Source organism: Elephas maximus, chromosome 1 (assembly GCF_024166365.1).
Source record: "Elephas maximus indicus isolate mEleMax1 chromosome 1, mEleMax1 primary haplotype, whole genome shotgun sequence".
Lineage (NCBI taxonomy): Eukaryota > Metazoa > Chordata > Mammalia > Proboscidea > Elephantidae > Elephas > Elephas maximus.
In genome coordinates this window covers 56392714-56416065 of record NC_064819.1, presented here as the reverse complement: position 1 = coordinate 56416065, position 23352 = coordinate 56392714, and positions in this window count along the sequence as shown.

Sequence of the window (23352 nt, the reverse complement as noted above, 5' to 3'; positions counted from 1 at the left end):
GTAGAAGGGAAATCCCTCAACATAATTAAGGGCACATACACAAAACCAACAGCCAACATTATTCTCAGTGGAGAGAGACTGAAAGCATTCCCCCTGAGAATGGGAGCCAGACAAAGATGCCCTTTATTGCCACTCTTATTCAACATTGTACAAGAAAGGGAAATAAACAGCATCCAAACTGGTAAAGAAGAAGTAAAACTATCCCCACTCACAGACAATGTGATCCTATACATAGAAAATTCCAAAGAATCCACAAGAAAGCTACTGGAACTAATAGAAGGATTCAGCAAAGTGGCAGGGTATAAGATCAACATACAAAAATCAGCTGGATTCCTCTACACTAACAAAGAGAACTCCAAAAAGGAAATCAGAAGAACAATACCATTTACAACAGGCCCCCAAAAGATAAACACTTAGGAATAAACCTAACTAGAAACATCAAAGAAAACTACAAAACACTACTACTAGAAACCAAAAAAGACTTTCATAAATGGAAAAACATACCATGCTCATGGACAGGAAAATAAAAATGTCAATACTACCCAAAACAATCTATAGATACAAAGCAATCTCAATCCTAATTCTAGCAACATTCTTTAATGAGATGAAAAAGTTAATCATTAACTTTATACATAAAGGAAAAAGTAAAACATTACTGAAAAAGAACAAAGTAGGAGACCTCACTCTACCTGATCTCAGACCCTACTATACAGCCATGGTAGTCAAAACAGCCTGGAACTGGTACAGCGATAGGCACATAGACCAATGCAACAGAATTGAGAACCCAGAAACAAACCCATCCACCTATGGACACCTGATCTTCAACAAAGGATCAAAGTCCATCAAGTGACGAAGAGATAGTCTCTTCAACAAATGATATTGGCAAAATTATATTTCCATTTGCAGAAAAATGGTACAGGATCCATATTTTACCCCATACAAAAAACTAACTCAAAATGGATAAAAGATCTGAATTTAAAAGCTAAAACTACAAAGTTCATGAAAGAAAACATAAGGTCAACACTAAAAACCAAACCAAACCCATTGCCATTGAATCAACTCTAACTCATAGCAACCCTATAGGACAGATGAGAATTGCCCCATAGGGTTCCAAGGAGCAGCTGGTGAATTTGAACTGCTGATCTTTTGGTTAATAGCCTAGCTCTTAACCACTGTGCTTAAGAAGGTACTTGAGCTCCAACACTAGGGACCCTAATTTATGGCATAAATGGAACGTGAAGCATAACTAAAAATGTGCAAACTCCAGAGATAAACTAGATAACTGGGACTTCCTAAAAATTAAATACTTACGCTCATGAAAAAACTTTTCCAAGACAGTAAAAAGAGAACGTACAGGCTGGGAAAAAATCTTTGGCAATGACATATCTGATAAAGGTTTAATCTCTATAATATACAGAAAACTTCAGCAATTCAACAATAAAAAGACAAGCAATTCAATCACGAAATGAGCAAAGGACATGAACAGACACTTCATCAAAGAGGACATTTGGACGACCAACAAATACATGAAAAGATGCTCACAGTCATTACCTGTTCCCATCCAGTGCTGTCGAGTCGATTCCGACTCATAGCGATCCTGTAGGACAGAGTAGAACCGCCCCATAGAACTTCCAAGGAGCACCTGGAGGATTCGAACTGCCCACACTTTGGTTAGCAGCCGCAGCACTTAACCACTACACCACCATGGTTTCCATTACCTATTAAAAAAAAAAAGAGATACAAATCAAAACCACAATGAGATACCATCTCACCCCTGCAATAATGGCACTGACCAAAATTTCAGAAAAATAAATGCTGACAAGGTTGTGGGGATATTAGAGCTCTAATGCAGTGCTGGTGGGAACATACAACCACTATGGAAAACGATATAGCACCACCTTAAAAAGCTAGACATAAAAATATCACATGATCCAGCAATCCCACTCCTAGGAATATATCCTAGAGAAATAAGAGCCATCGCACAAAGAGACATATGCACACCCATGTTCATTGAATCATTACTCACAATACCAAAAAGATAGAAACAACTTAAGTACTCATGAACAGATGAATAGATAAGCAAATTATGGTACATAACACTATGAAATAATATGCATCTTAGTTATCTAGTGCTGCTATAACAGAAATACCACAAGCGGATGGCTTCAACAAACAGAAGTTTATGCTCTCACAGTCTAGTAGGCTAGAAGTCCAAATTCAGGGCATCAACTCCAGGGGAAGTCTTTCTGTCTCTGTTGGCTCCAGAAGAATGTCCTTGTCATCAATTTTCCCCTGGTCTAGGAGATTCGCAGCACAGAAATTCTGGGTCCAAAGGGCAGACTCTACTTCTGGCACTACTTTCTTGGTGGTATGAGGTCCCCATGTGTCTCTGCTTGCTTCTGTCTTTTATATCTCAAAAGAATGACTTAAAACACAACCTAATCTTTTTTTTTTTAAACAGTTTTTATTGTGCTTTAAGTGAAAGTTTACAAATCAAGTCAGTCTCTCACACAAAAACCCATGTACACCTTGCTACACATTCCCAATTACTCTCCCCCTAATGAGACAGCCTGCTCTCTCCCTCCATTCTCTTTTTTTGTCTCCTTTTCGCCAGCTTCTAACCCCCTCTACCCTCTCATCTCCCCTCCAGGCAGGAGATGCAAACATAGTCTCAAGTGTCCACCTGATCCAAGAAGCTCACTCCTCACCAGCATCCCTCTCCAACCCATTGTCCAGTCCAATCCATGTCTGAAGAGTTGGCTTCAGGAATGGTTCCTGTCCTGGGCCAAAGGAAGGTCTGGGGGCCATGAACACCGGGATCCTTCCAGTCTCAGTCAGACCATTGAGTCTGGTCTTATGAGAATTTGGGGTCTGCATCCCACTGATCTCCTGCTCCTTCAGGGGTTCTCTTTTGTGTTCCCTGTTAGGGCCCTCATCGGTTGTAGCCGGGCACCATCTAGTTCTTCTGGTCTCAGGATGATGTAGTCACTGGTTCATGTGGCCCTTTCTGTCTCTTGGGCTCGTAATCACCTTGTGTCCTTGGTGTTCTTCATTCTCCTTTGATCCAGGTGGGTTGAGACCAATTGATGCATCTTAGATGGCTGCTTGCTAGCGTTTAAGACCCCAGACACCACTCTTCAAAGTGGGATGCAGAATGTTTTGCTAATAGATTTTATTATGCCAATTGACTTAGATGTCCCCTGAAACCATGGTCCCCAGACCCCTGTCCCTGCTACTCTGGCCTTCGAAGCATTCAGTTTATTCAGAAAACTTCTTTGCTTTTGGCTTAGTCCAATTATGCTGACCTCCCCTGTACTGTGCGCTGTCTTTCCCTTCACCTAAAGTTGTTCGTATCTACTATCTAATTAGTGAATACCCCTCTTCCACCTTCCCTCCCTCCCCCCTCTCGTAGCCACAAAAGAATGTTTTCTTCTCAGTTTAAACTGTTTCTCAAGTTCTTATAATAGTGGTCTTATACAATATTTGTCCTTTTGCAACTGACTAATTTCACTCAGCATAATGCCTTCCAGGTTCCTCCATGTTATGAAATGTTTCACAGATTCCTCACTGTTCTTTACTGATAGTATTCCATTGTGTGAATATACCATAATTTATTTATCCATTCATCCGTTGATGGGCACCTTGGTTGCTGCCATGTTTTTGCTATTGTAAACAGTGCTGCAATAAACATGGGTGTGCATATACCTGTTTGTGTAAAGGCTCTTATTTCTCTAGGATATAATCCAAGGAGTGGGATTGCTGGATCGTATGGTAGTTCTATTTCTACCTTTTTAAGGAAGCAAATCGATTTCCAAAGTGATTGTACTATTTGACATTCCCATCAGCAGTGTAGAAGTGTTTTAATCTCTCCACAGCTTCTCTAACACATTTATTATTTTGTGTTTTTGGATTAACGCCAGCCTTGTTGGAGTGAGATGAAATCTCACTGTAGTTTTGCTCTGCATTTCTCTAATGTCTAATGACTGTGAACATTTCCTCATATACCTGTTAGCTACCTGAATGTCTTCTTTAGTGAAGTGTCTATTCATATCTATTTTCTTTTTGCAGTTGAGTTTTTGCAGTACTATGTAGATTTTTGAGATCAGGCGCTGATCAAAAATGTCATAGCTAAAAACTTTTTCCCAGTCGGTAGGTAGTCTTTTTACTCTTTTGGTGAAGTCTTTGGATGAGCCTAAGTGTTTGATTTTTAGGAGCTCCCAGTTATCTAGTTTTTCCTCTACGTTCTTTATAACGTTTTCTATACTGTTTATGCCATGTATTAGGGCTCCTAATGTTGTCCCTATTTTTTCTTCCATGATCTTTATCATTTTAGATTTCATATTTAGGTCTTTGATCCATTTTGAGTTGACAAGTTGACACATATTTTGGGGAACACAGTTAAATCCATAACGGTATGCAGCAGTAAAGAACAATGATGAATTTGTGAAACATCTCATGACGTGGATGAATCTGGAGGGCACTATGCTGAGTGAAATAAATCAATCACAAAAGGACAAATATTGCATGAGACCACTATTATAAAGACTCCAGAAAAAGGTTTACACAGAGAAAGAAACAATCTTTGATGGTTACAAGGGAGGGGAAGGGTGAGGAGGGGAAATCACTAATTAATAATAGATGAGTGTTAGGCTTGGTGAAGGGAAAGACAATATACAATATAGGGGAAGTCAGCAAAACTTCACCAAGGCGAAGGAAGACACTTAGAGAAACACAAGGAAAAATAAATAGATAAATAAAAAGAGGCAACCAAAGTAAATACTGTAACATATACAGCCCTGTAAAAACAAATAATAACTTACAAGCAGACACATAGGCATATGTGTACGCTGTATAGGGGAAGAATGGTGCATATGAGTATCCCATGTACATGTATAGGTTAAACCAAAACCAAACCCACTGCTGTCGAGTCGATTCTGACTCATAATGACCCTATAGAACAGAATAGAATTGCCCCATAGGTTTTCCAAGGAGAGGTTGGTGGATCCGAACTGCCGACCTTTTGGTTAGTAGACTAGCTCTTAACCACTGTGCCACCAGGGCTCCTATACATATAGATTAGGCTGTGGATATTTTTACATATATATTTGTACGTAAAACATATATATTCTTATAAACAACAGAGGACAAAGGGGGCATAACTGGGAACCATGGTCTTGGGGGGCTTGTAGGTCAATGGCTTCAGAATTCCTAAAGAAAATGTTCTGCATTCTACTTTAGAGAATAACATCTGGGGTCTTAAAAGCTTGCTAGCAGCCATCGAAGATACATCTATTGGTTTCATCTGGTCTAGAGCAAAGCGAAATGAAGAAAGCCAAAGATACAAGGGAAATAGTAGTCCAAAGGACTAATGGACCACATGAACCGCAGCCTCCGCCAGGCTGAGCCAAGAAGAACTAGTTGGCGTCTGGCTACCAAAACCAACTACTCTGACGGGATCACAATAGAGGGTTCTAGACAGAGTGGAGAAAGATGTAGAAAAAAATTCAAATTCGCAAAAGACCAGGCTTACTGGTCTGACAGAGACTGGAGGAACAGCTGAAGCTATGGGCCCCGGACACCCTGCTAACTCAGAACTGAAGCCACTCCCAAAGTTCACCTTTCAGCCAAAGATTCAACAGGCCTATAAAGCAAACAATAACACACGTGAGCAATGTGCTTCTTAGTTCAATCAAATGTACGAGACCAAATGGGTAACACCTGCCCAAAAGCAAAGACAAGTAAGCAAGAAGGGACAGGAACACTGAACGAATGGAAACAGGGAACCCAGAATGGAAAAGGTCAGAGAGTGCTAACACATTGCAGGGACTGCAACCAATGTCAAGAAAAAAAATGTTACAAATTTTTGAATGAGAAACTAATTTATTCTGGAAACTTTCACCTAAAGACAATTAAAAAAAAAAAGTTTATTAGTGGTTACCAGGGATGAAGGGGAGGGGGAAAAGGGGGAGTGATTGGAGGCTGTGAGCTTCTGTTTAAGGAGATGGGTAATTTTAGAAAGGGATAGTGGTGATGGTCACACAAAAAGGGATAGTGGTGATGGCAACACAACGTAATGAACATAATCAATGTTGCTGAATTCTACAAGAATGTTGACATGGCACATGTCTTGTTGTATATACACTTACCACAATAAAAAAAAGTCACTTGTATTCCAAGTATCAAAGATAACACTAAATGAGATCTTAATATCTATGTCCAAGTGTCTGCAAACTGTTGGCAAAGTTTGTTTGTTTTTTAAGCTTAAATCTAAACTGTTTATTTCTATAAAGAATCTAAAATGGCCAGAAGAAGGATTAATTTTATAAATACTGCTTTAGAAGAGAAAACTAAGCAAAAATATGTACAGGTTAGAGTGACAGTAAAAAAAACGTTTCCATCAAGTCAATTCTGACTCATTGAGACCCCAAGTGTTACACAGTAGACCTGTTTTCCGTAACGTTTTCTTGGTTGTAATATTTACAGAAGTGTATCACCTGGTGTTTCTTCTGTGGTGCTGCTGGGTAGGTTTGAATCACCAACCTTTAGACTAGTGGCCAATCACAAATTGCTTGTGCTGCCTAGATTCAAATTAAGGAAGACCTATTTTACAATTGTCGTTGTTGTTGTTGTCATGTGCCATTGAGTCAGTTCCAACTCATAGCAACCCTAAGCACAACAGAATGAAACACTGCTCAGTTCTGTCCCATCCTCACAATCGTTGCTGTGTTTGAGCCCACTGACACAGGTACTGTGTCAAAAATGTTGAAATGGCACAGCCACTGTGTCAATCCATCTCGTTACGGTCTTCTTTTTTGCTGACCTTCTACTTTACTAAGCATGATGTCCTTCTCCAGGGACTGGTCCCTCCTGATAATATGTCCAAAGTACATGATATGAAGTTTCACCATCCTCCCATCTAAGGAGCATTCTGGCTGTACTTCTTCCAAGACAGGTTCGTTCATTTTTCTGGCAGTCCTTGGTATACTCAATATTCTTTGTCAACACTATAATTCAAGAGCATCAATTCTTCTCTGGTATTCCATATTCACTGTCCAGCTTTCGCACGCATATGAAGTGAATGAATATACCATGGCTTGGGTCAGGTGCAACTTAGTCCTCAAAGTGACGTTTTTGCTTTTTAACACTTTAAAGAGATCTTTTGCAGTAGATTCGCCCACTGCAATACATCCTTTGATTTCTTGACTGCTGCTTCCGTGGGCATTGACTGTGGATCCAAGTAAAATGAAATCCTTGACAACTTCAATATCCTCTCCATTTATGAAGTGGCGCATTGGTCTATTTGTGAGGATTTTTTTTTTTTTATGTTGAGATATAATCCATACTGAAAGCTTTAGTCTCTGATCTTCATCGGTAACTGCTTTAAGTCCTCTTTGCTTTCCACAAGCAAAGATGTGTTATCTGCATATTGCAGGTTGTTAATGAGTCTTCCTCCAATTCTGATGCCATGTTCTTCTTCATATACTCCAGGTTTTTAAAATTAAAACCAATGAAGAACAACTTTTCCCAAAGATTTGAGCTCTCCATTCTTCACTGAGCACATGGGAATACTCTCCAAGGAATAGCTACGTCAGTTGAGAAGATTAGCCAGATAGAATCCTGTGCTTAGATTCTGTGACTTCTGAGATCTCTCAAGATAGTGTTTTCAGCTTCACTTGCAATGGGAGATATTGTAAGCAGATCCAACTCCTTGTCCTCCAAGATTATACTGGAGCCCCCAAAAGCTTGGATTTCATCTTTGTCTCCCAGGATTAGAACTGAATAAGCAGAAAAATAAATAATGACACTTCCCTCGGTACTCGTCAACTTAAACTGATTGATCTTTCTGCTTTAAAGATTTTTAGAGGCTTTATTCACACAGAATATTTCAGGTCTAGGCATCATAAGTTATTTCCAGACCTTGGGAATGTGAATGCGAGATGGATAATCTCACTAAAAGTTCCATTTTACACATTTAATCAGGTTAAATGCCATGGCACTGGTTCAAACAGTGCCACCAAGTTTATATGTCCTGTCCCTAAATACCATGCCAAGGCCTTCTGGCCATTTCCCTGTTTACTGTTTTATAATTTGGAAAAGGTGGCATCACTATTACACACATACTGACGTGCACAGCTTTGTAGTCTGTGATGGCTAAGGTTGTGTGTCAACTTGGCTGGACCATGATCTTCAGTGGTTTGGTAGTCGTGCAATGATGTAGTCATCCTACATGATGTGATTTGATGTGATCAGCCAATCAGTTCTAAAGACAGTTTCCTCAGGGGTGTCGCCTGCATCCAATATATATATATGGATGTTCTGGCAAAGCTAGAGCACTTGCTCTGGATCCTGCATCCAGCTCATCATCATCTGAACTCCAGTTCTTGGGGCTTGAGCCAGGGACCTGCTGTATTGCATGCCGATCTTGGGATTCATCAGCCTGCCAGTGGCCTGCCATCTGACCTGCTGATCTTGTGTTCGCAGCCCCTGCAGCTACCCAAGCCAGGAGAAGTCTCCACCCTGACGTCTGACCCATGGACTTGGGACTTGCCAGCCTCTACAACCATGCCAGCCATTTCCTTGAGATAAATCTCTCTCTCTCTATATATATTTATGGCATATGCACTTCACTGGTTTTGCTTCTTTAGAGAACCCAGCCTAAGACATAGACTTTCTCAGCTCCAAGGAGAAGCTCAGTGGTAATAGCATATTCTTCAAACTGAATAAAACAAATAAACACTTATGGAAACACAGAAATTCATTACCCTCAGAATGTATATGCCTGAAACAGGCTTAAAACTCTGTCAGACCCCATTTAGACAAATTAAAGGCGACCTGATACATAAATCAATTGTACTGAATTTAGAAACAGGGACCCTGAGTTCTGAGTAGATGGAGGCTTTGGATGGGGGATACATGGTGCTCTGGTCTTACTCTTCTACCCTACTTCCCAAGCCCCAGGTTGCTGGGTAACTTCAGGCAGTCAATTAGCCCTTCTGAGCCTTAGTTTTCTCAAAACTAGGGGGAACAATTGCACCACCTTTTGTCCCATTCTGGGCTTTTAAATGTTGTACCTTTTCTCTTAGCCCCCACGAGACCACCTCTGCTGACCTCTCCATTTTCCTTTATCAGGAGAACACACAGCCTTGGTTTTAGCTATGATCCTCTGCACCAACCATGGAAAATCCATGCTATTTTCTTAGGTTTGTGTTCTCATGAATTAAACTTAAAATGAAGAGTTAAGATTGATTCTTGGTGTGTTTGCCATCCAAGTCCCAGATTTGACAGCAGACCAGATGCTGCCCTTGGCATAGTAAGGCCTCTGATACAGTATTAGGTTAGTAATGAACCAGCTCCAAATTTCTGAGACATTTGTGGCATTTCTCTGTTGATTATTTACCTTGGGTACTATCTCAGTGAACTGCAGTGCCTGAAAAGATAATACCAGTGAACTAATGATTCATCCATTTGTGGGAATAGAGTCACTTTCCTGAGCAATGAAGTAGATTTTCTTAGTGTTCGTCCCCAAGCTCTATTTTTAGGAAAGGACCTGAGTTTCTTGAGCTAGATATGACTTCTTCGGTCAAAGTTCATTTTAGGAAAGAGCCAGGTAAGACATGCTCTACGATACTGTCTTCTATCTCATGGAAGCTTTTGGATCATTCTCACTTCTGCTTCTTGTCTCACCTGAAATTAAAAAAAAAGGGATCAAACTGGCCGGGTTCCCCTATTATCATTCTTTCAACAAATATCTATCACATTCTTCTATGTGTGAGACATTCTGCTAGGTGCTAAGTATAACTTAGCTAGAACAAGATAAACATGGCTCCTGACCTCTCAGCCCTTACACTAGTGGGAGAGACCATTGAGAGAACAAGGAAATGAACAACAACTCATTAGTTGGGATGATTCTAGAAAGTAAGCAAACAGAGTATCGTGATAGAGAATTATAGAGAAAAAGGGTGGAGATTACTTTATACCAGGTGGTCAAGAGACACCTGGAGGATGGAACAATGAGAAGGCATTATTACTGGGGAGTTCCTGGAAGTGGTTTCAGGGAAAATGAAGGGCATGTATGAAGGCTTTGGGGCAGGAAAATTCAACATATCAAGGATTAGAGATAGCTGCTCCAAGTTGACTTTGACTCACAGTGACCTTATGGCCAATGTTGCTGGGTCCTGTGTCATTGTCACAATATCCACCATGTTTGAGTCCATCATTATGGCTACTGTGCCAATCCATTTCACTGAGAGATTCTTTCATCCTCACTGGCCCTCTATTTCACCAAACGTGATGTCCTCCTCTACCAATTGATCCCTCCTGATGATGTCTCCAAAGCAAGCAAGTCAGACAATTTTCTTTGTGATCTCCTCAGGTTTTCATTGGCTAATTTTCAGAAGTAAACCACTAGGCCTTTCTTCCTAGCCTGTCTTAATCTGAAAGTTCTGCTGAAATCTGTCCACTATGGGTGACCCTGCTGGTATTTGAAACACTGGTGGCATAGCTTCCAGCATCTTAGCAACATACAAGCCACCACAGGACAACAAACAGACAGGTGGTGGCATCAAGGATTAAAAGACCTTTATGGTTTGCTACACTCAAGGTATGGAGCCCTGGTGGTGCAGTGGTTAAGAGCTTGGCTGCTAATCAAAAGGTAGGCAGTTCAAATCCACCAAGTAGGTGGTGAGGCCTCTGAATTTGTGAAGTGAGTGGCCAGATCTTTAATGGGTTCTGAAAAATGTACTGTATGTACTTTAGTTTTATCCCCAAAGGTCTTTATTACCATTTGTTTTGTTTTGTTTTCCTCTGGCTTAAAATTTTCCTGGAATTAAAAAACAAACTATCTATCTTAGCCTTTTCTAGCTGAAGGAGCCCTGGTGGCGCAGCAGTGAAGCACTCAGCTGTTAACTGAGGGTCCACGGTTCGAACCCACCAGCCGCCCCACGGGAGAAAGACTTAGCAGTCTGCTTGCATAAAGATTGCAGCCTTGGAAACCCTATGAAGCAGTTCTACTTTGTTCTATAGGGTCTCTATGAATCAGAATCAACTCAGCAGCAATGGGGTTTTTTTTTTTTTTTTTTGGTACGTAAGGTATGTTCTACAGACCAGCGGCATTAGCATTTCCTGGGAGTTTTACAGAAATGCAGATTCTCAGGTCCCACGCTATACCTAGTAAGTCAAAATCTGCATTTTGACAAGCTCCCCAGGTGACTCATGTTCACATTAAAGCTTGAGGAGCATGTCAAAAGCCCTGATTCCAACCTTGACTGTACATTGGAATTCCTGAGGTTAAGTGCTAGGGCTGCTAACCAAAGGGTCGGCAGTTCGAATCCGCCAGGTGCTCCTTGGAAACTCTATGGGGCAGTTCTACTCTGTCCTATAGGGTCGCTATGAGTTGGAATCGACTCGGCGGCACTGGGTTTTTTTTCCAAAAAAATCCTGATGCCTGGATTCCATCCCCAGAGATTTTATTGATAGAGGCTATAACTTTGGAATTCAAATGCTTTAAAGCTCCTCAGAGGATTCTAAAACGCAGCAGAATTTGAGAATCATTTGTTTAAAGATCAGCATTCGGCACAGAGCAGGCACTCAGTAAATATTTGTTAATTGAATATTTTACCCTTTAGATTTCCCAAAGATTCCCACAGAGAAGCTTTAGGCAGCCAGGAACGTTACCCTCCTCTGACTCAGCACATTAGAAAGATGGAGCCAAACCCTGAAGCATTTGAAAGAATGAATTCAAGGCCAACTATTCCAGAGGGCAATCCAACTGTTCCATGTGATGGCTAGCTATTAAGTTTAGCGTGTTTGCGAATTCACTAGATTTGTAAGAGATGGTGGAGTCCCCGGGTGGTACTAACTGTTAATGTTCTCAGCTGCTAGCTAAAAGGTTGGAGGTTTGAGTCTACCCAGGGGTGCCTCAGAAGAAAGGCCTAGCTATCTACTGGCAAAAAATCGGCTATTGAAACCCTATGGAGCACAGTTCAACTCTGACACACGTGAGGTTGCCGTGAATTGGAACGGACTCAATGATAGCCGCTGCTGCTGCTGCTGGTTATAAAGAGTCATCTACCAGTGGCTGGACCCAGGTGAAGAAATGCAATCCTGAGCTGGATTCAGTGCAAAGACAGCATGATTTTCAGATTTCCTCCAAAGCTGGGGAGAACCCACACCAGAGAAAATCCCCTTCAGGGCAGTCTGGCCACATTCTTAACTAATGAGCTCGGAACAGAATGTCCCTTCCCTGGCATTATCAGGGGAGACTTGGGGAGGGGAGGTGTGAAGAAGGTACAGGATGTGATCAAGCCAAAGATGTGCATGGTACGGGCCCGTGGGGAAGCCCCCTGGGTAACTTCTGCACCTGTGCATCAGAAGAAGTACTCAGCGAACAATGTGTACGTTGGGGAACGCAACACAAGCCCCATGTCCAGGATGATTTAGTGACCACAGGCACAGTCAGCTTCCAATTGCTCAAGAGTGGCCCAGCACCCAGGGAGAACTGAGAATGCACAGAGCAACCCCTCCACTCACCACAGGAGGTTGCAAAAGATTTTCAAGAGAATAAAGCTGGTTCATTTCCTCTGTGATGGGGCGGTAAGCTCTTGAGGCCTCTTTCCAATGGTGCTGTTCCTGGTAAAGACAGTCATAAGACAGTCATGCAGCTGGGGTAATCATGTAAGTCAACACTTAGGAAGGGACAGGAAAGGAAATTTGGGTGACACTTATCTGCCTTTAAGGACGTCCTCAACCTTGTGGTACAAACAAGAAGTTCCGATTGTGAGTATAAAACAAGCAAAACCCTGGCATAGATCAGATAGTGTAAGCCCCAGAAATAGCTGCATTTACCCTCTTAGCTTTGCAACAAACTACTGAGTCATCAGGATAAACAGATTTCCAGGTGGGAGCTGCCCATTCTAGGATTTAAACCAAAACACCAAACCCATTACCACTGAATCAATTCAGACGCAGGGATGACCCCATGTGTGTCAGAGTAGAACTGTGCTCCATAGGGTTTTCGTGGCTGTAATTTAATCTTTATGGAAGCAGATCGCCAGACCTTTCTTTCCTGGTGCTGCTGGGTGGGTTCCAACTGCCAGCCTTTAGGTTAGTAGTCAAGTGCAAACCGTTCAAGCCACCTAGGGACTTTCTTCTAGGGTTTAGGCACTAAGTAAGGGCACCATGTTTCAAGGGACATGAAAATGCTTAGTTAAGTTCCAGGTTAAAACAGAGTTGATGAATCAAATGGACTGAAGAAGATGTGAATATATGTCACTTCACAAAATATAAATGCCTTTGAAAATAGGGATATAGAAACCTAATCTGAATTGACTAATACCAGGGAAGCAGCATATTCTTTGGGAGCATTATTCTGTACATGCATACATGACACACAACCACGAGTCCAACTGGTGAAGTGCAAGTCCTGGCCAATTCCACACCTGCACCCGGGCAGCTGAAAGAGACTGAAGAATAACACGTTAATATGCTGCCTGGTCTCACTTTAAACTCATGACCACAGACCTCAAATAGACCTACCGTTGCCAGGTAGTCATTCTATATGCCCAGGGTTCACCCCAAGCCCACTCTTCGGGATGACTGTTTTTCACTTTCTCTCTCCTGAAACTTTCAATCCCTCCCCCTTGTTGTCATTGTTAGCTGCTGTTGACTCCATACACAGCAGAACAAAACGCTGCCCAGTCCTGCACCACCCCCATGAGCAGCTGGAAATTGGACTGTTGTGGTCCTTAGGGTTTTCACTGGCTGTTTTTCGGAAGCACATCTCCAAGACTTTCTTCTTAGCCCATCTTAGTCTGGAAGCGCCACTGAAACCTGCTCAGCATCATGGTAACATGCAAACCTCCGCTGACAGATGGGTGATGGCTGCGCATGGGGCACATTGACCAGGAATCAACCAGAGTCTCCTGCATGGAAGATGAGAATTCTACCACTGAACCATCAACCGGATAACTGGTTTCCTATTTCAGTTAGAAGAAGAGGAAAAAGGAGAAGAAGGTGAAGGAAAAATTAGAAGAAAAATTTCACATTCTCCCACATGACATCTATCCAGATGCAGGCATCGGTGCTTCTCTCCGGTTGGTATGGATAAGCTGTCTTCACTGCTAACTGAGGCCAACACTCATGCATTACATCCTCACTTGTTACCTGAAAGACATCCCTCCAGGAATGAGCCCTCCCTCTCATACCATCATTCCTCCTCCTCTGTTGGGTAATTCCACTGGTGTGCAAACATGCTGTAAAGTCCTTTATCTCCTAACGTTCCCTTGACCTCCATCTCCCTCCAACCAGTTAACCAGTTGCCACCAAGTTGACTCGGTCTCATGGTAGCCAGAGGTCTATAGGGCCAACAGGAAACCCTGATGGTGTAGTAGTTAAGTGCTACTGCTGGTAACCAAAAGGTCTGCAGTTTGAATCCACCAGGCACTCCTTGGAAACTCTATGGGGCAGTTCTACTCTGTTCTATAGTGTCGCTGTAGGGTCACTACGAGTTGGAATTGACTCGATGGCGATGGGTTTGGTTTTTTTGGATAGGGCCAATAATAACACACATGAGGAACGGGCTTCATAGTTCAAGTCATGCATGGGAGATTAATGGGCACGCCAGCCCAAAATCAAAGCCAAGAAGGCAGGAAGGGACAGGAAAACTGGAGGAATGGACACAGGGAACCTGGGGCAGAGAAGGGGAGAGTGCTGACACATTGCTGGACTAGTAACCAATGTCACAAAACAATTGTGTATTAACTGTTTAAGGAGAAGCTAATTTGCTCTATAAACTTTCACCTAAAGCACAATAAAAAATAAATAAAATTGTTTCACTTGCTTAAAAAAATTGACCAATCTGTAACGGACAAGCCGAGAAGTCACCCAAATGAGTCAAGTATGGATGATAATAAAGAATACAACGCCCTTGATTTTGACTACACAGCAAAGACTGACTGACTGACTTACTCATTCTTACTTATTCATTTAGAACTATCATTCTCTCTCAGTCCTCTGGGATGATTTCACTTTTAAAAAAGGAAAGTCAAGATTTTCTTGACAATCTCTTTTCAAGTCTACAACTGTTGCCAATTTTCATGTCATTTATAGTTTCCTAAGGAAACTAGTAAGAGATGAAGTTACCTTAATCCCCAGGCCTGTAATTTATCTCTTGTTCCCACTGGACCAACCGCTAGGTCTTAAAATACCTTGTCAGTTTATCTTTAACCCAGGAGTGTGAGTCTCTTCCTGGATTTTGGCTGGATCCCTGCTTCTTCATCCTAGACAGAAGCCTGTCCTGTAAGAAACCCCTACTGGGTCCCTACTGCTGGTTGCTAAAGGAATTTCAGGAAACAAAAACACGAGGCCCCATTCTGTCCCCCGGACCAAGAAGAGGCTTCTTTGCTTTGAGATTCTGCTGATAGGCCCACAGGTGAAGTTTCCCCCAGGAGCAGAGCGCCTCCGTTTCTCTCTTACTTAACAGGCACGCCAGGTGAGCAGGTTAAGGTAGCCTGTCCTTCAAAGCATTTTGCAAACATTAACTAATCCCAACAACAAGCCTCTGGCAGAGCAGAGGAACATAAGACCGGCAGTTACAGGGAAGCCACCTGGGGCACTTTGGGGTCTGGTATTTCTACCGAGAGGAGGAAGCTTCAAGCACAAATTGGACAGCATCTCAGAATTCTGTATGTGTGGTGCATGTGTGGAGCCCTGGTGGCACAGTGGTTAGAGTTATGGCTGCTAACCTAGAGGCCAGCAGTTTGAATCCACCAGCCACTCCTTGGAAGCCCTATGGGGGCAGTTCTACTATATCCTATAGAATTGTTATGAGTCAGAAGCAACTCCATGGCAATGTTTTTTTTTTTGGTTTTAGCATGTGTGTATGTATGTGTATATATGTGTCTATGCATATGTAGTTGTATATACATGTATATATGTATGTGTGTATTGTGTATATGTGTACGTAGTGTTTATATATGTATATGTGTGTGTATGTGTGTTTATGTGTATATGTGTGTGTAAGTGTGTGTGTGTGTTTAATATATGTGTGATATTACAGACATACATACACACACATGTATATCATATGTACATACAGGGCTACCACCAAGTCTAGAAACACAAATGCATTTTAAATGGCTTAAGGATATTACATTACAATGAATGATAAAATAATATTCTCTAAGAGTCAAGGCTAATGGCCACCCTGGACAGGTATAAACACACACATGTCTTCTCCAGGCATTGGGAGGGAAGAGTGGAAAGTAAACATCAAGTCAACTGATAAGGCTGGGAAAGGGTTAAGGGTGCTTCCACATAGCTGCCTGCCAGATTTGGGAGTGGGGTCTCTTTTTTCTGGAGAATAACTTCTTTAGAGTTATATTTCTGCTGATGGCCACTTGGTTCTCTTTGACTTTGCTCCTCCACCTGGCCTTTAACCAGACACCTTCAGTTTGACTTTGGGCTTCTCTGGACTTTGTGACCACCCTTCCCAAGTAGTCTGCAATGAAGTCCCCACTGGGGGGTGCAGCTGGAGGAGAGCTAAACCTCGCTTGGGATTGTTAATGATTACCAGGAATCTGTAAATCCTTCCACCATTATTACTCACTGAGACTGAAATGTGAACGTGAGAAGAAAGAATGACTGAGAAGAAAATCACTTGGTTTGATCAGGCCAGCTTTGGAAAAGCTGTGACTTCAGGGAAAAAGAAAAAGGCCCTGTCTTCCGACACAGTAGTGATGGTAAAAATAGCATTGTCACTGTTTTGTTAAATGATGAAGTGCACAGAGAAGTATTTTTAGACTGACTTAATGACTTCCCATGACCAAAAGGGAAGGAAGGGGAACTCATATTTTTGAAAACCTACTATGTGCCAGGCTCTGGGTAGCGTGAAAAGTTTGCTCTCAGCTACTAGCCTAAACGTTGGCACTTTGAACCCACCCAGCAATGCCATGGAAGAAAGTTCCGGCAATCTGCTTCCATAAAGATTACAGCCAAGAAAACCCTGTGGAGCAATTCTATTCTGTAACACATGGGGTCGGAATCGCCTTAACAGCAGAAGGTTTGGTTTTGGTTTTATTATATGCCAGGAGCTTTCTATAGCTTACCTCGTGTAATTTTCACCATAATCATGTAAAGTAGGTTTCATTCTCCTTATTCTACCAGTGAAGAAGGAGGAGAAATTAAGTATAGACGTTGCAGGCTGAATGACCTAACAAACACTGTCAACCCCCTCTTTCTTGTTGCCTTTCTCTACGGAAGCTGAAGAGGCAAACATTTGGTGTCTCTGCCTGCTTTGCACCTAGGGGCAGCCTGGCCATGTGACAAAGTTCTAGGTGATGTTCTATGAGCATATGCAAAGGATTCCCAAATGTATACCTACGGCCTGGACTTCTGGTCTAAATCAAGACATATAGCCAATTGTCAGCTCAACATCTTCATTTAAGTAGCTATTAAGAACCTTAACCTGGCATGTCCAAATCTGCCCTCTTGGCCTCCTGGGTAAATCTGCCCTGTTTTGATCTTTGCCTTATAAGTAAATGGCAACTCTATTGTTCCAGGGGTACAGGCCCCCAAACTCTTCTTTTTCTCACATTCCATACCCAGTCAATCCTAGGATTCTGCTAGCTCAACCACTTCTCATTACCCCTGCTGCTGCTATCCTGGTCCAAGTCACCAGTATCTCTTGTTTGTTGTTAGCTGCTGTCAAGTTGGCCCATGACTTACGATGACCACATGTATAATGGAAAAAAATACTGCCCAGTCCAGCACCATCCCCATGATTGGTTGCAGATTGAACCTTTGTGATCCATAGAAGTTTCATTAGCTGATTTTCAGAAGTAGATCTCCAGGCCTTTCTCCTAGTCTTAGTCTGGAAGCTCTGCTGAAAGCTGTTCAGCATCACTGCACCATGAAAGCCTCCATCGACAGATGGGTAGTGGCTGTGCATGAGGTGAACTGGCTGAGCATTGAACCCAGGTCTCCCACATGGAAGGTGAGAATTCTACCACTGAGCCACCAATATCCCCAATCTCCTAAAGGGCCTCCTTGCTTCCATTCTACCCACACCCACTTCAGTACAGTCTCAACCCAACACTAAGAGTGGTTCTGTTAAAATGCAAATCAAACCACGTTCTTCCTCTATTTACAACGATCCCACAGCTTCTCATTGCAATCAGAGTAGAAGACAAACTCATCACAGAAGCCCAGAATGCTCTACACAACCTGGCCCGTTACCTCCAGGAGCTCTGGTCTTACTTATCCTCTACCGCCTGTTCACTCTGCCCTAGCCACACTGATCTCCTTGCATCAGCCCTTTGCAATTGATAGCCTCCCTCTCTCTGGAAAGTTCTTCCCTAATTTGTTTACATAGTTTGTTCGCTTAACACCTTCTTGGCTTTATTCAAATGTCACAGTCTTGGTGAAGCTTTTCTGACTCACCTTATTGAAATACAGCCTCTCCCCACCCCTTCCGGCTGGAACATCCTACCTTCTTCCTGGCTTTATTTTGTCTATAGCATCTGTCATCATCTTGTACTGCCTGTTTTACTTATTTATCTTGGTTATTGTCTGTCTTCCCTCACTAGAATATCAGCTCTATTAGGACAAGGACTTCATTCTGCTGTGTTAACTCCAGGGACACCTAGAATATTTTCCTGGCATACAATAACCAAAACCAAAAACCAAAAACCAAACCCATTGCCATCGAGTTGATTCCTACTCATAGCAACCCTATAAGACAGAGTAGAACTGCCCCATGGAGTTTCCAAGGAGTGCCTGGTAGATTCGAACTGCCTACTTTTTGATCAGCAGCCATGGCTCTTAACCACGACAGCACCAAGGTTTTGGCACACAATAGGTGCTCAATAAAAATAAAAATAAAAATAAAAAAAACCCAAACCCATTGCTGTCTTGCCAATTCTGACTCATAGCGGCCCTATAGGACAGAGTAGAACTGCCCCATAGAGTTTCCAAGGAGCACCTGGTGGATTCAAACTGCCCACCTTTTGGTTAGCAGCTGTAGCTCTTAATCACTACACCACCAGAGTCTTGGCATACAATAGGTGCTCAGTAAATATTTACGTAGTTAATGTGTTAGTTTCCTAGGGCTACCTAATCAAGTACCACAAATTTGGTAGTTTATAAGAAATGTATTGCCTCACAGTTCTGGAGGCCGAAAGTCTGGATTCAGGGTGTAGGCAGGGCCATGCTCCCTCGGAAGTCTCAAGGGGTATATCCTTTCTTGTCTCTCCTAGTTTCTGGTAGCCTTAAGTTTCTTTTGGTTTGCAGATACAAAATAACTCGTTTGTCATACAGCTTTCTTCTCTCTGCATCTATCTCTTCTCCTCTTTTATAAGGACACCACTCAGATGTGATTAGGAGCCACCCTACCCTATGGTTGCTAACCAAAAGGTTAGCAGTTTGAATTTACCAGACACTCCTTGGAAGCCCTATGGGGCAGTTCTACTCTGTCCTATAGGATCGCTGTGAGTTGGAATCGACTCCACGACAGCAGGTTTGGTTTGGGGTTTTATTCAGTATTACCTTATGTTAACTTAACTGATAACATCTACAAAGACTCTATTTCCACATAAGGTCATGTTCTCAGGCACTAGAGGTTAGGACTTCAACATATCTTTTGGGGGATACGACTCAATCTATAAAAATTAATTAATTAATGTTGGGGATTTCTTAAAAATATTTTGCTTCCTTATATAACAGGCAGGCCTCAGAGAAGTAGTCCCTTGAGCTACTCCTTCCTCCTCATTCTTATCTTTAAAAAAAAAAAAAATTCTGAGGATAAATGAGCAAAAGGATGGAGAAAGTCTTGTCATTTTGTACCACTGAAGCACCGCCAGCAATCTCTTACTTCTAGACCTCATGGCATGTAAGAAAAATATCATCTTATTCATTTAAACTAGGTGTTGGCAAACTATGGCCCACTGATCAAGGCTAGCCTCCTGCCTGTTTTTGTAGATAAAGTGCTATTGGAAGACAGTCACACGTCCATGTTTACATAATACCTATGGTGGCTCTTGTGCAATAGGGTTGTATGGCCCACAAAGGCATAAAGATTTACCAGCTGCCTCTTTGTAGGAAAAGATTGTCAACTCTTGATTTATATGATTATTACTTGAATTTTCTGTTGTTTGCAGTTAAAAGCATTGTGTATGGAAAAACATACCTTGCCCATGGACAAGAAGACTCAACATTGTGAAAAAGTGTATTCTACCCAAAGGGATCTATAGATACAATGCAATCCTGATCCAATTCCAATGGCATTTTTTAATGAGATGGAGAAACAAATTACCAACTTCATATGGAAAGGGAAGAGGCCCTGGGTAAGTAAAGCATTACTGAAAAAGAGGAACAAAGTGGGAGAAATAACACTACCTGATTTTAGAACCTATTATACTGCCCCAGGTAGTCAAAACAGCCTGGCTCTGGTACAACAACAGATACATAGACCAATGGAACAGAATTGAGAATCCAGACTTAAATTCATCCACCTATGAAAAAAAAAAAAAAAAAAAATTTGACAAATACCCAAAGTCTGTTAAATGGTGAAAAGACAGTCTCTTTAACAAATGGTGCTGGCAAAATTGGATATCCATCTGCAAAAAAATGAAACAAGATCCATACCTCACACCATGCACAAAAACTAACTCAAAATGAATCAAGACCTAAATATAAAATCTAAAAAGATAAAGATCATGGAAGAAGAAATAGGGACAATGCTAGGAGCCCTAATACATGGCATAAACAGTATACAAAACATTACTAACAATACACAAACACCAGAAGAGAAACTAGATAACTGGAAGCTCCGAAAAGTCAAACACTTATGCTCATCCAAAGACTTCACCAAAAGAGTAAAAAAAAAAAAAAAAGCAATCTACAGACTGGGAAAAAAAAAATTTTCGCTATGACAAATCCAATCAGCATCTAATCTCAGATCTACAAGATACTGCAAAACCTCAACAAACAAAAAAATAACCTGATTAAAAATGGGCAAAGATATGAATAGGCATTTCACCAAAGAAGACACTCAGGTGGCTAGCAGATACATGAGGAAATACTCAAAATCATTAGCCATTAGAGAAATGCAAATCAAAACTACAATGAGATTTCATCTCACCCCAACAAGGCTGGCATTAATCCAAAAACATATAATAATAAATGTTCGAGAAGTTGTGGAGAGAACGGAACACTTATACACTGCTGGTGGGAATGTAAAATGGTACAGCCACTTTGGAAATCGATTTGTTGCTTCCTTAAAAAGGTAGAAATAGAACTACCATACGATACAGCAATCCCACTCCTTGGAATATATCCTAGAGAAATAAAAGCCCTTACACAAACAGATATATGCACACCCACGTTCATTGCAGCACAGTTTACAATAGCAAAAAGAGGGAAACAAACCAAGGTGCCCATCAATGGATGAATGGATAAACAAATTATGGTATATTCACACAATGGAATACTACGTAATGATAAAGAACAACGATGAATCTGTGAAATACCTCATAACATGAAGGAATCTGGAAGGCATTACACTAAGTGAAATTAGTCAGTCACAAAAGGACAAATATTGTATGAGACTACTATTATAACAATGCAAGAAAACATTCAAACACAGAAGAAAACATTCTCTGATGGTTATGAGGGTGGGGAGGGAGGGAGAGAGGTATTCACTAATTAGAGAGTAGACAAGAATTATTTTAGGTGAAAGGAAAGACAACACACAATGCAGGGGAAGTCCCACAACTGGACTAACCCAAAAGCTTTGAAGTTTCCCGAATACAACCAAACACTTCAAGGGACAGAGTAGCAGGGGTGGGGGTCTAGGGACCATGGTTTCAGGAAGCGTCTAGGTCATTTGGCATAACAAAGCATATTAAGAAAACTTTCTGAATCCCAGTTTGGTGAATGGCATCTGGGGTCTTAAAAGCTGGCAAGTGGACATCTAAGATGCATCAATTGGTCTCAAGTCACCTGGAGCAAAGGAGAATGAAGAACACAAGGAAAATAGGAGCCAAAGAGACAGAAAGGGCCACATAAACCAGAGACACCATCAGCCTGAGACTGGCAGATCTAGATGGTGCCCAGCTACCACCAATGACTGCCCTGACAGGGAACACAACAAAGAATCCTTGATGGAGCAAGAGAACAGTGGGATGCAGACCTCCAATTCTAGTAAAAAGGCCAGACTTAATGGTCTGACTGAGATTGGAGGGACCCCAGAGGTCATGGCCCCCAGACTCTCTTTTAGCCCCAAACTAAAACCATTCCCAAAGTCAACTCTTCAGACAAAGATTAGACTGGGCTATAAGACATAAAACGATACTGGTGAGGAGAGTGTTTCTTAGCTCAAGTAGAAACATGAGACTATGTGGGCAGCTCCTGTCTGGAGGCAGAGAGGGACAGGAGCTGGTTGAACAGACATGGGAAATACAGGGTGGAGAGAAGCAATGTGCCATCACATTGTAGGGAGAGCAACTAGGGTCACATAACAATGTGTGTTTAAGTTTTTGTATAAGAAACTGACTCGAATCGTAAACTTTCACTTAAAGCACAATTAAAAAAAAAAAAAGGAAGAAAGAAAGCATTGTGCAGCTGTGTGCTACACACATCTGCTACTGGGAACATAACTGGATGACAGTCCCAGCTGCTGTCCTCTAGTTCAACCTCCACATTCTCAAAGACCACTCTTCCTGAAAACTGCTCATCCCCAATGGATAAGCACAGATGCCACTATTCAGAGATATCAGGCTTCTCCCACAGGCGACTTTGACTCAAAGACTCCCATTTACTGGCTGAAACTTTCTTGCAACTGCAGTGGAATCTGAGACTCTCCAGTCCAAACCTCTTTCCTTTCTCTTCTCCTTCACAGGTGTCAGACCTGCATCAGGGTCTAAGGGATCTCCCTATCTACTCCTTTACCCTCTTCCTTTATCCTTCACAGGTATTTCCTCCAATAAATGTCTTTCATGGCTAGTTCTATCTTGGTGTCTGCTTCTCAGAGGACCCCAACCAACACAAGCATTCTTGATTGATGCACTGCCATCACAGAGCTGGGGAGAAGTGATTCTTAGACTTGAACCAACATCCTACTGACTCAAAAGTTCATGCATTCACAACATTACACTCATGTTAATATTCCCCTAGACACTTGCTTTTGCTTTCTTCCTTATATTCATTTATTCAACAAGAAATCCACAAAACATTTATGCTCAAGGACCATGCACCCCCACACCTAGCAGAGTTTGTCAAACAACTAGCAACTTTATAAATATTGTTTGAATGAATGAATGGATGAGTAAAATTTTATTGAGTATCTAAAATGTATCCATT